The sequence below is a fragment of the Saccoglossus kowalevskii genome, chromosome 9 (assembly GCF_978046115.1).
Source record: "Saccoglossus kowalevskii chromosome 9, keSacKowa6.1, whole genome shotgun sequence".
Lineage (NCBI taxonomy): Eukaryota > Metazoa > Hemichordata > Enteropneusta > Harrimaniidae > Saccoglossus > Saccoglossus kowalevskii.
Window position 1 is genome coordinate 27,760,514 of NC_140649.1, and position 13,406 is coordinate 27,773,919.

Here is a 13,406-nt window from a genome sequence, read left to right on the forward strand (position 1 = left end):
CGCATTATCGAAGTAAACTCACAAACCAAGGGGACATTGTTGTGTGATGTCAGTGAACACCATAAACAGTCTTACACCATAAACAAGTGATGTCCTGGAAATAAAATTGCTATTTAGTGCCATCGATTAAAATGTCAGCCGAAGTGGAACTTCCAATATATTCTAATTGGCAGCCATAGCTGAAATTCTAATTGCGGCATCCTGAAATTGTATCAATTTATTAGTTTACCCATTTAAACACACGTGTACCTTTAACTTGCATGTAAGCCACATTACTTATAATTGTAGTTATGGGTACTAGAATATATGTCAGTTCAAAAATACTAAAGTACGCGACAACGAAGAGGCATAGAAATACAATACAATATGCATACCACTTATATGACTTACGCCAATCTGATTAAAATCTGATGTAGTGTACGGGCTTTAATTATTTTGGCTATAAACTTATTTTTATTTTATTTTTTATTATATTTGTTATTAATGCCCTTTTATTTTATTATTTTACTTTGATTTTGATTTTGTGATTTTTTTTTAATTCCGCCCTACCTACATCTGAGCCGATGCCTATGTAACGAGATTTCAACGAGACCCACTATCGACGATTTTAGTCAACGAATCACAGACCTCCTTCTATAGTGCACATGATGACGTCAGGTAGCAAACAGACTCAAATAAAATGGCGGATTATACAGACGTTAGCGACCGAGAATGACACCCGGGGAATGACACGGCTTTTTCGGTAAGTTTATCATTGTAAAATGCAACGAAAGTCATTTTTATGTTAATATTGTGGCTCGAATGGTTCGATCCTTATTTTGCATAGTTATTCTGGGAGTGACGATTTTGTTTCCACCGGTTCGACCGAACACCGGTGTCTTTTTTCAGTCGCCTGCCCTGGAGACAGGTGATGTTTTGTTGACGATCGGGCCAAAATCGTCTCCGGTATTGAAGCCGTAGCTGTAAATATTCATCAAATTGTATCAATGTTTTGTACATTATACAATAACTCTTTATTAAAGTAATTGAGCTGATTTGGACTGGAATAAAATATTTTTTTTATTTGGAACACATCGCATTTGATCAGGAAATATTATTTTGCTCCAATTTTCTGCGTCGATGCCGTGGGCCGGTGACCGCTATACAATTTAAAATCAGTTTGCATTGTTTACTATAGCTGTTTACAGTGTTCTAATCATTACGATTTACTTATTTTTTTGCTTCCATTCTAGATAATTATGCTCAGTGATGTAAAATTGAAGCGATGACTGAATGAACGAACCTTGGCTGGCGAAGATGTATCTGGAAGTGTACACATTTGTTGGAAGTGAAAAACATATTCAATGTAATGACAAAAATTGTAAAATGCTGTGGAATTTCTTTTGCAAATAAAAATATACTAGCAATTTTCTATTAATGGTTTATTCAAGTGGGCAAAATATAATGTATAGATAGATTGCCCGTATACACTGAAAAGTAAGCAACCGACAGCCTGTATAAAAGGGGGTCTGTGATTGGCTGTTACTTACGCGAGATTTGAACGGGACTTACATAGGCGTCGGATCAGATGTAGGTAGGGCGGAATTTTAAAAAAATCAAAGTAAAATAATAAATAAAAAGGGCATTAATAACAAAAGTAATGAAAAATAAAATTAAAATAAGTTTATAGCTAAAATAATTAAAGCCCGCACACTACATCAGATTTTAATCAGATTGGACTTACGCATTTAATACGGTGTTGATTATTAAACATGAATGAGCGCAAACAATTTGCTAAAGTAAGTTTGTCTTTTTACACAATTTTACTGAAGATTAATATCAGGCGAATATCATTAGTGATCGGCGTGAAAAAATGGTTCCGAGAATATTTTGATCTATAAGTCAAACCTTATTTGATTGAATACAAAAACTTGAGGACGTTTCTTGATTATGTTTTCATTCAATAATTTGCATAATTCCTTATTTATGTTTACACTTATGTCATTGCTTGAGTATTAATTTCTGTAGGTTAGAAGGTATGTTTTGTATTTTAATTGATAGTATTATAACATGCAAATACAATACAATACAGTGCAAGTATCTGAATGCATGCAGCAGTGTGAACGTTTTATTACTAAGGTTTCACTTCTTGTTGTATACATTGGGATACATGTATCATTTGGCGATGTCTTGGTAATGCAACGTATTGTACTTTGGTTTAGTTATATTTTGTTCGCGTAGTTGTATATTCTTTTGTGTCTTTCGTGTAATGATCTAGAATTGCGTATATTATTTCCCTCATTTCAGATTCATAATTGTGTCTACATTTTACGTAAAGTAAATTCAATTCCCATTTAATACACTAAAACGCATCTATACATTTTTGGGTTGGCACGCCTCTCCGGCAGCACCCCCGGCTTTATTCAGAAAAAAATATATATATATATAAACAGGATAAACACACCAAGTCAACAAGAGTAATTAATAAAAGAAATGATCAAGTAGGCAAGACTGGTTAATTAACAAATGGAAAGAAAACAGTTTGTGCTGCTGTCAGACGCCCGAGTGGGGACAGTACGACTCGTGCTGCCTTTTATACCCACATCCAAGATTCTCATTTGCATAGTAGCACAACCAGGTGCTACTGGCAAAACATAAACAACGTTTCGTTCTATTTCTCTTTGCTCAGCCGAACTAAAATTGCAATTACCATTTAGTACACCAAAGCACATCTATACATTTTTGGGTTGGCACGATTCTCCGGCAGCACATTGCTCCCCCTGCCCGAGGTAACAAAGAACGGGCAGTAATGACCAATCGTCTTGAACCGATACTTCCAGTGTAATACCAAATTGGCCATTATCGCTTAACGAAATGGATTTATCAGAATAAATACGAAGTTTATAAGTTTTCGTTGTTAACGTTTAAACAGACAATTCTGTATTTATCCAAAAAAAATGGAAAACTGAGAAATCAAGAAATTACAAAACACATTGTTGCGGGAAAGTTGTAGCAGTGAAAAGAGATAATACCTGATCACAAACCCAAGAAAGTTGACACACTCAGACGCGTTGTTAGTCCGTCTTTGACGTACCCATCTTTTGCCTTTCCATCTCCAATGCCGCTTAAAAATTCTGTCAGATACTCCCGCCTGAACAGTCTCAGTGGCTCCGCCTGAGCGGAGACTATGAAGTAAAAATACACTAGTCTCTGGTATCAGAGGCTTTAGTTTCTCGATAAGAATTACCGTAGCTCTTGTGTGAGACAAGTTACCTGAACGTAAAATATATCCTTTTCTCGTTTTAGATATACGCCTAAAAATAAAATCTCTCGAAGAATCTGGGATTTTTGCTAACTGAAAATAACGATAGAGCATTTCTACTGGGCACGAGTGACTGCCCGTTTTTGCTATTACAATAGATTTACCGTCTCTATACACGTCCGTTTTCGAGTGGCTTATAAATAACGAAATATGACCATCTTATAATGTTATGTCAGAGCGCCGAGTATTAAACAATTCAAAATAGCGAAAGAATCCTGTGAATGAGAGCAAGGTCATGGTTAAAAATCGAATGTCCGATAAGCTCGCATCATTACCGCCATATTCGGCTACCAGCGATGTTATCATAGCTGGTGTTATTGGTTCTTTCTTGATGGTTGGTCTTGATATCGTACGTTTGGCTGCCCCTAGTGCCACGTTCACAGTAGGATGCTCGGTAAGGCTTCTTAACCCGCGAGGCTGTGCGCCCATTGGATTGAATAATATGCAGAATTGACATTGGCAAAAGATTTTGATATGTCACACAATTGTTTCAAATAAATAGTTACGTGCAGATCATCCGCTTGCTCAGTGTTGGCTGAATTTTCAGAAGCCCACTGCTTCCATAGGTGAAATGAGTAGTTGTACTTAGTGACTGTAGAGGGTTGTCTTGCACTCAGTAAAAAACATTTGGAGGTCTTGATACTGCCTTCGCATCGATGTGCCCGACGTTTCGCCAAGATCTGATCATATGCCTTGCGAGAACACGTCTACAAGAAAAGTATTAGTCAGTTTCAAAATTTGCCGCCCGTTATTTCCGGGTAAAGTCAAGTCCACACGCAATAAACTGCGTGTCCTTCGGCACAGGGAATCGACACCACCTCCCAGCAACTACTATATTACTAGGAAAGATCATGTATTTGGTCGCGGCATTTATAAAGCCAGACTGTCTCTTAAACAATATGGGCCAAGAGGCTGACTACCTCCAATGAGGCGCTATTAGAGTACCTACGCCATGACAGTTACGTAATTGTATTACTGTATGGGCAACCATGGAAATTGGTGGTACTAACAAGTTATTTTCGCACTGCCATGAGTTTGCACATGCGTCTATGGCCTGAGAACCTTGAATTGAACCTTCGCATTTGCGTATTATAATGTGTGGCAAATCGATCTATTGTATGTGGTCCCCATATACTGTCAATTAGTCTAAAAGTATGACGTGATATTGACCAATCATCAGAATCTGTTATCCTACTAATGGCATCTGCCTTATTTTTTTCAGTTCTGGGTACCCATTGCGGTAAAAGTGTAATTGATTTCTCAGTTTCTCAGCCAGTTTTTGCAAATGCAATTTTAACTACCAACCTTCACAATCTGGCAACTGCCTTGACTATCTGTGATCCACTACATACATAGCCCCCCTGCTGCTTGGTCACTAGCATCAGTAAATACTATATCTCATTGAAAACCGAGGAGGGTTTGAGGGATGTCCCATTAAAACGTGAAAGATCACTCAGTCAAAAATGAAGCTCATCTAATACTTCTTTTTGCATGGACATACAAATGTACCAGCCCGATCTTGTGAAAATCATTTTGTACGATAGTCTCGTTCTTAGCCTAGTTATTCTGACAAAAGCCGCTATAATTTTTCCAATGATTTTTGCTAGTTGTCGCTCGCTAACATTGCCGGAGCTCATGCACGTGGGGATTGATGATTGGATTTTTGAAGTTTGTAGTCCGAAGCAGAGATGATACCAAGTTCGGATTAATATGCATACCTAGCCAAACGAGTTGTTGCCTCGGCTGCCAGCAAGACTTTTTAATATTCGGTACGAAACCAGGAAAAATAACTTCTCGTTTTACCCTACCACTGGCCTTAACACAGCCTTCAAAGGAACTTTCACAACCAATTCCGTCATCCAAGTATACTAGGATTGGTATACCCTGTGAACACCAATGTTTTAATAGGGGATGGACCACCTTTGAGGTGCTGAGGTTAGCCCAAATGGTAACATGTTAAAGCAGAAATACTTGGTCCTGCCCTCATACGGCCAACTGAAACTCAAGTAAGAGCGATGGTCAGTGAAAATATCTATATCATGATAACCAGACTTTAAGTCAAACGAAAACATGAAGGAGGCATGTTGCAAATACATTCGAGCAGTGTCGAGATGTTCCATTTTAAAAGACTATTTCCATACATGTCTATTGATATACCGAAGATTGAGAATTAAACGCTTTTTACCAGACGGTTATTGCACAAAAGAGACAACATTTCTTTACTCACGAACACAAAACTTTACGAGCAGAATGGTTGTTATTGACCATTTTGCTTTCTGGAGTACAAATAAAAGGAATCATGTAACCATTATTGATCACATCCAGAATATCAAAGGAAGTCCCGATACACTGCCAAAATTCCAAGTGTGAACGGAGCCTTCCTCGTACTGCCGTAATTTGCATTTCAGTGCCATCTGGCCCAGTAAGTGATTCGTGATTGTTTTTCGATTGTGTCAACTGACGCCTGAACGGGTGTGTTAATACAATTAGGTATTGAACTTTGAACAATGCAAGAATTGTTAACTGCCGAGTTATCTAATCATAATTTATCCCCATAGATATTTTCTTGTTCCACCTTCTTTACAGTCCTGCCTCCAGTGTCCAGTTTTCCCGCATACGAAACGCAAATCATGGGGTCCAGCATGTTAATACCTTCTTTCAGGTTGTCCGCTGCTTGTCGCAATTTTTGGTCCTTTAAGTTGGTGTGAACATCGTCCAGCTTCAAAGAATGTCGCGTGTTGAATTTAGCCTGGTCCAAAGTCCCCTTTTTCTTATAGGTAAACGTGTCTGCAGCCTTGACTCCCTTCACTGTGCGCTCCTGGGATTCCTCCTGATGTTCACTCATCTCCCTTTTTAATAACTCTTGGTGTACCTGATTACGAAGCTGGTCACAGCTCTGGCGTACGGCATGTACCAGTGAATGTTGGAGATCTTGCATGATCTGTATTGGTTTGTACCTGCGTTAATGGCGAATCAGTAGAAGCGTTGGACTGCCGAAGCTGTCCTGCATACTGCTCAAAGCCGAGGGAACAAAAGAAAAAAGTTTGTGCTGCTGTCAGACGCCCGAGTGGAGAAGGCACGCCTCGTGCTGCCTTTTATACCCAAATCCAAAGTCCTCATTCGGATAGTAGCACAACCAGGTGCTACTTGCAAAACATAAGCAACGGAAAGATATTTTCGTTCTATTTCGCTTCACTCAATCAAACTAAAATTGCAATTACACATTCAACAAGGTTCAGATGATCAGAGAAAGGTTTCCATTCTCAATGAATCTAGAGGTGCTGTTCTAATGTTGAGCTGCCGGTCAAGGACGTGCATAGTGGTTGGTATATGCATTAAAAAATGCACGGTAGATATGAGGTGTCAATCCCTGAGACGTTCGCGGCAGATTTTGATGTGAAGCTGCTTTTGAGAAGTGCAACTGATGCGCTTGAAGTTCCCGACAATGTCTGGACTTGTTTCTAGCATCTAGCATCTTCTAGCATCATGCACAAAGTACTGCCTCCTGGATCATTGAAAGAACATGTAGAGTTGTTGCACCAAATCTGTGCAAGTCCATGAAAGCCACAGCGTCGGTCTTCAGAGCTGCTTTCTTTGTGTCTATTTTACTAGTGACATCACATCCTGTGAGACTATGTAGAGCTGTGTATATAAAGTACTGTGTATATAAGGTGACCCAATCGTGCAAACAAAATGTGAAGAGGGACAAACGAGTAGTGCTGCCTCTTCCTGCCCTTCCCCAAAGTTCCTGAAGAAAAAAGTTGGGCATATAGAACAACAGAACAACTACTACGCAAGTATCATTGGATATAACAACACACGTTTTGTAACCTGCTCTGAGACAATCTAAGACATGAATTGGTATACAAACATCTGCTTCTTCAACTAGCGACTGGAACTGCTGCGTGTTATGTACAGCACCATGGTGAATCTTTATGCACTGCCATTCCTTAATCTCCATGCAAAGCTGACTTAGAATGGTCTGTTCTTCACGCTTTTCCAAAGACCTTTTTCGCAGGAAACCATACATTAGTTTTTCCAGTAGCACTTCAATTTTGTTCGATGGCCAGAATGTTGCCATGTCCTTGCAATTGGGAATTGGTGTCGGGAGGTTAACTGAGCTAAGGCCCACTGGATTCGTACTGCATCCCTGCAACCTCTCTGTATCTTACACTGATGGATTGTCATTGTAAATGTCAAAGATGTAGTCACATCTGCCATAGTTATGATACGCATCATTTATCTCTGCAAACTTTGAAAGCAAATCAGAGAAATTTGAAAGTCCAGATATAGATACTCTGTGGACTGTTGCCATTACATCAATTAGGAATGCTGAAGCGGATTTGTGATGGTAGCTATACTCATCTGACTTCAGTTGTTCTTCCAATTCACGAACGAGTTGGTTCTGCTCTGGTTTGGTCATTAATCCATCATCACCAAACTGCATGGAGGAAGGTACAACATAATAGGTCAAAAGATTATCTTGCTACTTTAACTGATTTGGCAATGATGTTCATGGCTCTGATAACTTTCTTGGCCGTTTGCTTGGGCTTATCTTTGATGGAGATCATGGTATTGAGATTTAATCTTAGAATAGTATCTCTGAGTTGAACAGTTTTGTTAATGATCCGTTCCCAGTGGAAAGCTTGGCATTTCTTTTTGAACTTTTCAGATGCATCCATGGCATCCTTTCTGATTTCTTCTTACATAACTTGCTTGGTGACAAAGTTGTGAAGCTATGTGGAACAGTCTGCTGAAAATGGTGATCTTCTTTCCTCAATGAACTTCATAATATTTTGGACATGTTTATTTATGGTTGCCTGGGATGATTCATGATGCTGCCATGCGTCAGATGTGCCCTCATTGACACCAGCATATTCTCGGTGCACGTGTTTCACAGCCATCATTTCGTGGTAGATCAAATCGCATTGAGCATTGTATTGATTCTGCTTGGCATGTTCAATGATACCATCACAGCACTTTGATGAAAGATTGACGGTCTGCTCAAGCTTCTGATCACCACCAACTACCGCGAAATGTTCAGACTTGTCCTTAATTGAGAAGGAACGTCCATCAAAATATTGACTAGAAAAAGCTGAGGCTGTTTGTGGTAGGCTTCTTGCATCCTCTAGATAGACTGTATCCCATCGAAGATAATTAGTTGAGTTCCAAGCAGCAAACTCATAGTGGGCCTATTGCATTGCATCAAAATGCAAATACCATAAGCTTGTGCGGTCAGCTCGCAACAGATCAAGGGTTACTTCATGCCGTTCCAAAAACTTACTCCAGAATTGGAAGTTCTCATTTGTGGAAGATTTTTTTCCGAACAGAATTTTTCACTTCACTGACTAGATTTGACGATAATTTTCTACTGTCTGTTGTTTTGCCACAGACCGTGCTTTTCTTAAGCTCAGCTAAGATATCTAGTTCTTGAGCATAACTTGTCATACCTTTTTGATTTTAAAGAACTCCTTGTGTAGTAGACGTTGCATTGATTCAGCCAAGAGTTTGTACGTATCAGAAGTGACTGATTATAGTGACCTCATTGAGAATAGAGTTTTAAGCACTGTTCGCCCATAGACTTCTGCTTCTAGCCACACACTCTCTGCACCATTTCCTTCCAAACTCTTCCCAGTGCATTTTAGCAATGTCTTGAGTGTATGAAATGTCCCAAGACATGACACAAGATTCTTGAATTATGTTGGGCGCATGAGTTGGATCTCCTTGGCCATGTAGTACAAATCAACTCCCCTCCACTATATAAAAGTCTTAAATAGTGGTATTTTTGGATTATTTGACCCTGAAAACCTATGTATGAACACTAGAATCATTTCTCTACGAGCCTCAAGAGCTGATATATGGTCAAGAGTAGGTAATTTGGTGGCCAATTTGAAAAGCGCCCTCTATATGAACATTAAGGCGTATTCAGATCGATCACCCAAGTTTTTCTGAAAGCCCTTGACCTGTACAATAATAAAATCATAGGTGATTGGGTAAAACATAGATGTTCACGAACTCCTCTATAATATATAAATCTGATATTTTAGTAGTTTATTTTCATCCTGCAAACCATAGATATTAAAAATGAAAACCTCGCTAACAAACTCCTAAATCATCTAGCAAAGCAATAGGTTCACACAACCCGGGATATAGAGATAGGTTTTATCTATTTGTACTACTCAGTCTTATTACTGTAACCTGACAACGCGTTTAACAGCGTCAGGCAAGTAATGTGCAGTACCATTTTCATAAACAACTACTGACATGGTCGTAATTTGTTCATTGCTATCGCTTGTAGGTAATAATCAGCCAATAAACAAAATGACCACTAATGGACTAAGACTTCATTCTACACCTCACTGTTATGCGTAGACAATCATTGGAACTGTCAGTCTGGAAACAAGGCTACAACCAATTGACCGATCGTGTCTGGCAAACCATTTAGTTGCTTATATCTCAACATAAAGTAATTCGATGTTGTTGTATATTGGGTATGGGATGAACACATGTGGTGACAATGACCATTCCAGTCCAAAATATTCACATTAGGCTTATACACTTCAAAATTCACAATATAGAGTACGACTAATTTTACATGATTTAAGTACCAAGATTATATTTTATCACGTACTCATGGTCCATCACTCATATTTATAATATAATCAAGGTCCTTCGCTCATATTTATGTCTTTCGTTCATATTTATAATATAATCGTAGTCCTTCGGTCATATTTATAATATAATCGAGGTCATTCACTCATATTTATAATATAATCGAGGTCCTTTGCTCATATTTATAATATAAACGTGGTCCTTTGCTCTTCTGAAGAAGCTTCATTAATTATTGCTGGCAATATTCCAGTATGAATTGGGAGCAAACTGTGACACCAAATCTAGTCGTTGTATTGTTATGCTTCTAAAATATTTTTTTTTCAAATATCTTGAAACAGATTCAAATATAAGGATATGGTGGTTGTCGCATCAGACTCATGGCCGGTAGACCCAAGTCCAATTGCTACCTTAGGCTGAACATCAAAAGGGTTGACCCCCACAGCATTTACAGTGCCACAGACTCAATGGGAAGGCCTATTTCGCTGGCCGAGATTTATTCACTAACGATTGCTACTTTGAGGGAACTTTGATTGAGGTCCGCAGGTGATTGTGTTTGACCGAGCCAGCAATGGTTGACGCCAGGATAGTGCAATAAAATTACCATTTGATAAAGAGATGGCCACACAGCCCTGTCATGTAGTCCCAAACATGAATATGCCTTCTGTAGCATAAATGTATCAGCACTAGATCTTGCAATTTGCACATACAAAAAAAGTCAGGAGAGACAACAGTGACATTTAATGTCCGGAACTGTCGCCTGGAACAAAATAACACACACAAAAAGCAATTTTGAAGCAGCTGGCCCGAACTTTACTGTAGTTGAGAAGGTTGCGCTATGTTAAGCAGTAAAGTAGGAACACGAATATGGTCTTGGTTATTGAGTTGACAGTATCAGCATATGTTAGAAATTATTTGTTGATGTGGGAATTTTGTTCACATTGCTGACTATTTTTAATTAAATTGAAGCAGACAGTGAATAAGTAAGTAGTAGGTATTCCCTCGCAACACCTCATTTGTCACGAGGTGTTATCTAAACACGAGCCAAATGATTGACAGCACAAGTAGCTAATATGTGATCGCGCTGTAGCTGGTGATTTCTTCAACGAGAAACAAGCCATCGTTGTCATTGGCCACAGTTCCCTCTACTTGACCTAAATGGTTCAGTGAGTTGTTGAGAGGGCGCAGTTATTTTAAGCAGGAAAGTCGTAAACAGATGGTGGATAATTTGTTGATATGAAATTTATATTGGCCCTGCCTAGTACTTCATCTAACATCACGGGACATCGGGAAGTTGTCTTTGGCTACCCCCTCACAACACCCATCTCTGTGAGTGTTAGTACAGCGTGAGTGGCCTACTGGCAACAACATTACATGTGGCGAATTCCTGCTCTTATGTGTGACAAGCCATGGTATTACTGAGTATATTTTAGCACTGCAAACTTTAAGCAGCTGACCCTACACTTTCGATGTTGTTTTTGAGATGGTAGAGTTAAAGTGAACTTGTACCTAGATTGATTCTACTGCTGACTGACATATTAGAGATGTGTGCAAATTTCACTGCTTTTGAAGTTATGGAGATTGTACCCAGATTGATTTTTCTCTTGACCAAGATAGTAGAGGTGTGTACTGTGCATATTTCACTGGCTGTGAAGTGACAGAGATTGTACACAGATTGTCTAACATATCAGTGATGTGAGGGATGTTAGGGTAAATGTATTTCACATTAAGAGTAATCAACATTACGTTACTGACTACAGTGATTCTTTGGGTACTGTATGGTGATTGGTGTACTTGATGTGAATGATGGGATCTTTTGAACTGGAAAGTAGCCCACATATCACACAACAGATAGCAAAGACAAAGCATTGGTGGTGTATCTCTTTTTGGGGGGGGGGGCTAAATAGTGTATTTTTTATTCTTCTCATGTTGTAGATAATTATATATATTAAGTACTGTCTGATGACATGTTAATCGTCGTCGCTACCTCTTAAATGCAAATGTGTTTACAGCCAGTATGGTATCCGACTTTTTTGTTACAAAACATTACGTAATTTATAACATTCATTATCTATATAAATACACAAGAATTGTTATGTCCTTAAATTCAATAGAACGAATTTCGGGATAAATTTGAACGCCACAAGTATCATCCAGTGTAGTTCAATATAAATGTATACAAACACATAATTGGTTTCTGATTTCGTTTGTTCGTTGGATCAAATTGTCGCAAACTATCGAAGTTTTATTTAATACGTGATAAGAGCCATGTTGATGGATGAAACTACTTTATATATAGAATATATATAGTTCAAGAATTATAACCAGTATCATCACTGGACCCATCTGGTAATGTCATGCACCAAATTAAACTCAATATGTCAAATATCATGTAACAGCATTATCGATAGTATTTTTCCAACAGAAATAGAAAAAAAAATTATATGATGTTCATCTTGGAAAATTTAAAATAACTTTTCCGTAACTGGCAACACTTCCGTTACAAATCTTCGTAGTCAGTCGCTGAAGTGAGAAATTGAAAATATGTTATTTGGTGATGGTAGAAATAAACTGGTCCGTGGGATATCACACACATTAAATAACAGCAGAATATGGAAAACAAACACGCATCGTGGGTCACAAATACGATATTGATTTTGTTTTCATTTATTTTTGATCGTTATTGCAATAATACTCGTGGTATTTATGTTCAGCGTCGGACTATGCTTTCTAACGAGTCGCGAACTATTATAATATTTCGTTATAATGTAACGCATAACAGCTTCTAAAATTCAAGTTGTGATATGTAATCGCCCGAAATCACTTGCGATAACCTGGCTCGTATCGTTAGTATTTGGCGTTTTCCCGACTTTTACCCGACTTAATGAAGAGTATCGCCTTAGAGGTGAACGAACATATCCGTTATGTTTCCCTGTAACAGCTGAGTTCGTAATTGTAGCCATGTGCTTAAACGTTATTCCCCTAAATATTATAATTTACGTCAATTATTTTATCTTAAAAACATTACGTAAACAGCTTCGTTGTCAGGTGCGACCAAGTGTAGCCAATGACCAGAACATTGCATCGGAAGAAATAACCAGGAATGAGCGCAAATTAAAACCTGGGGAAATCAAGGTCATTAAAACAATGATACTAATTATTGTCGTTCTATTATGTCTATGGATACCGTTCTTTGTATTCCTTTTGACAAACACTATATGTATTTGCCTTCCGCCCGAAGTGGTCGATTTTGCAATGTGGCTAGGTTTCTCGAACTCGGCTATAAATCCAGTGTTGTACGCATTTAAGAAGGATATTCGCAGCACATTCTCAAGAATTTGTCATTGCCGGTTCCATATGTTATTCGTTCGAGACAATGAACTTTCGATAACAGCTACCGATGGGAGACGCGTTAACGTGAACACGGTTACCCATGCGTAGTGTTCATGGACAACGGTATTTATGAGATACAGGGAGAATGGCGACGCCAGTAGAG

At 38.5% G+C, this 13,406-nt stretch overlaps 1 long non-coding RNA gene across 1 annotated transcript; it reads left to right on the plus strand.

Annotated features, from left to right (window-relative positions):
* The first annotated feature begins 479 nt into the window (after window positions 1-479).
* Window positions 480-1,406, plus strand: LOC146739126 (uncharacterized). The gene is made up of 2 exons (XR_014930611.1): window positions 480-742; window positions 1,233-1,406. It is a non-coding gene; the product is annotated as an uncharacterized LOC146739126 (long non-coding RNA).
* Window positions 1,407-13,406: the final 12,000 nt, after the last annotated feature.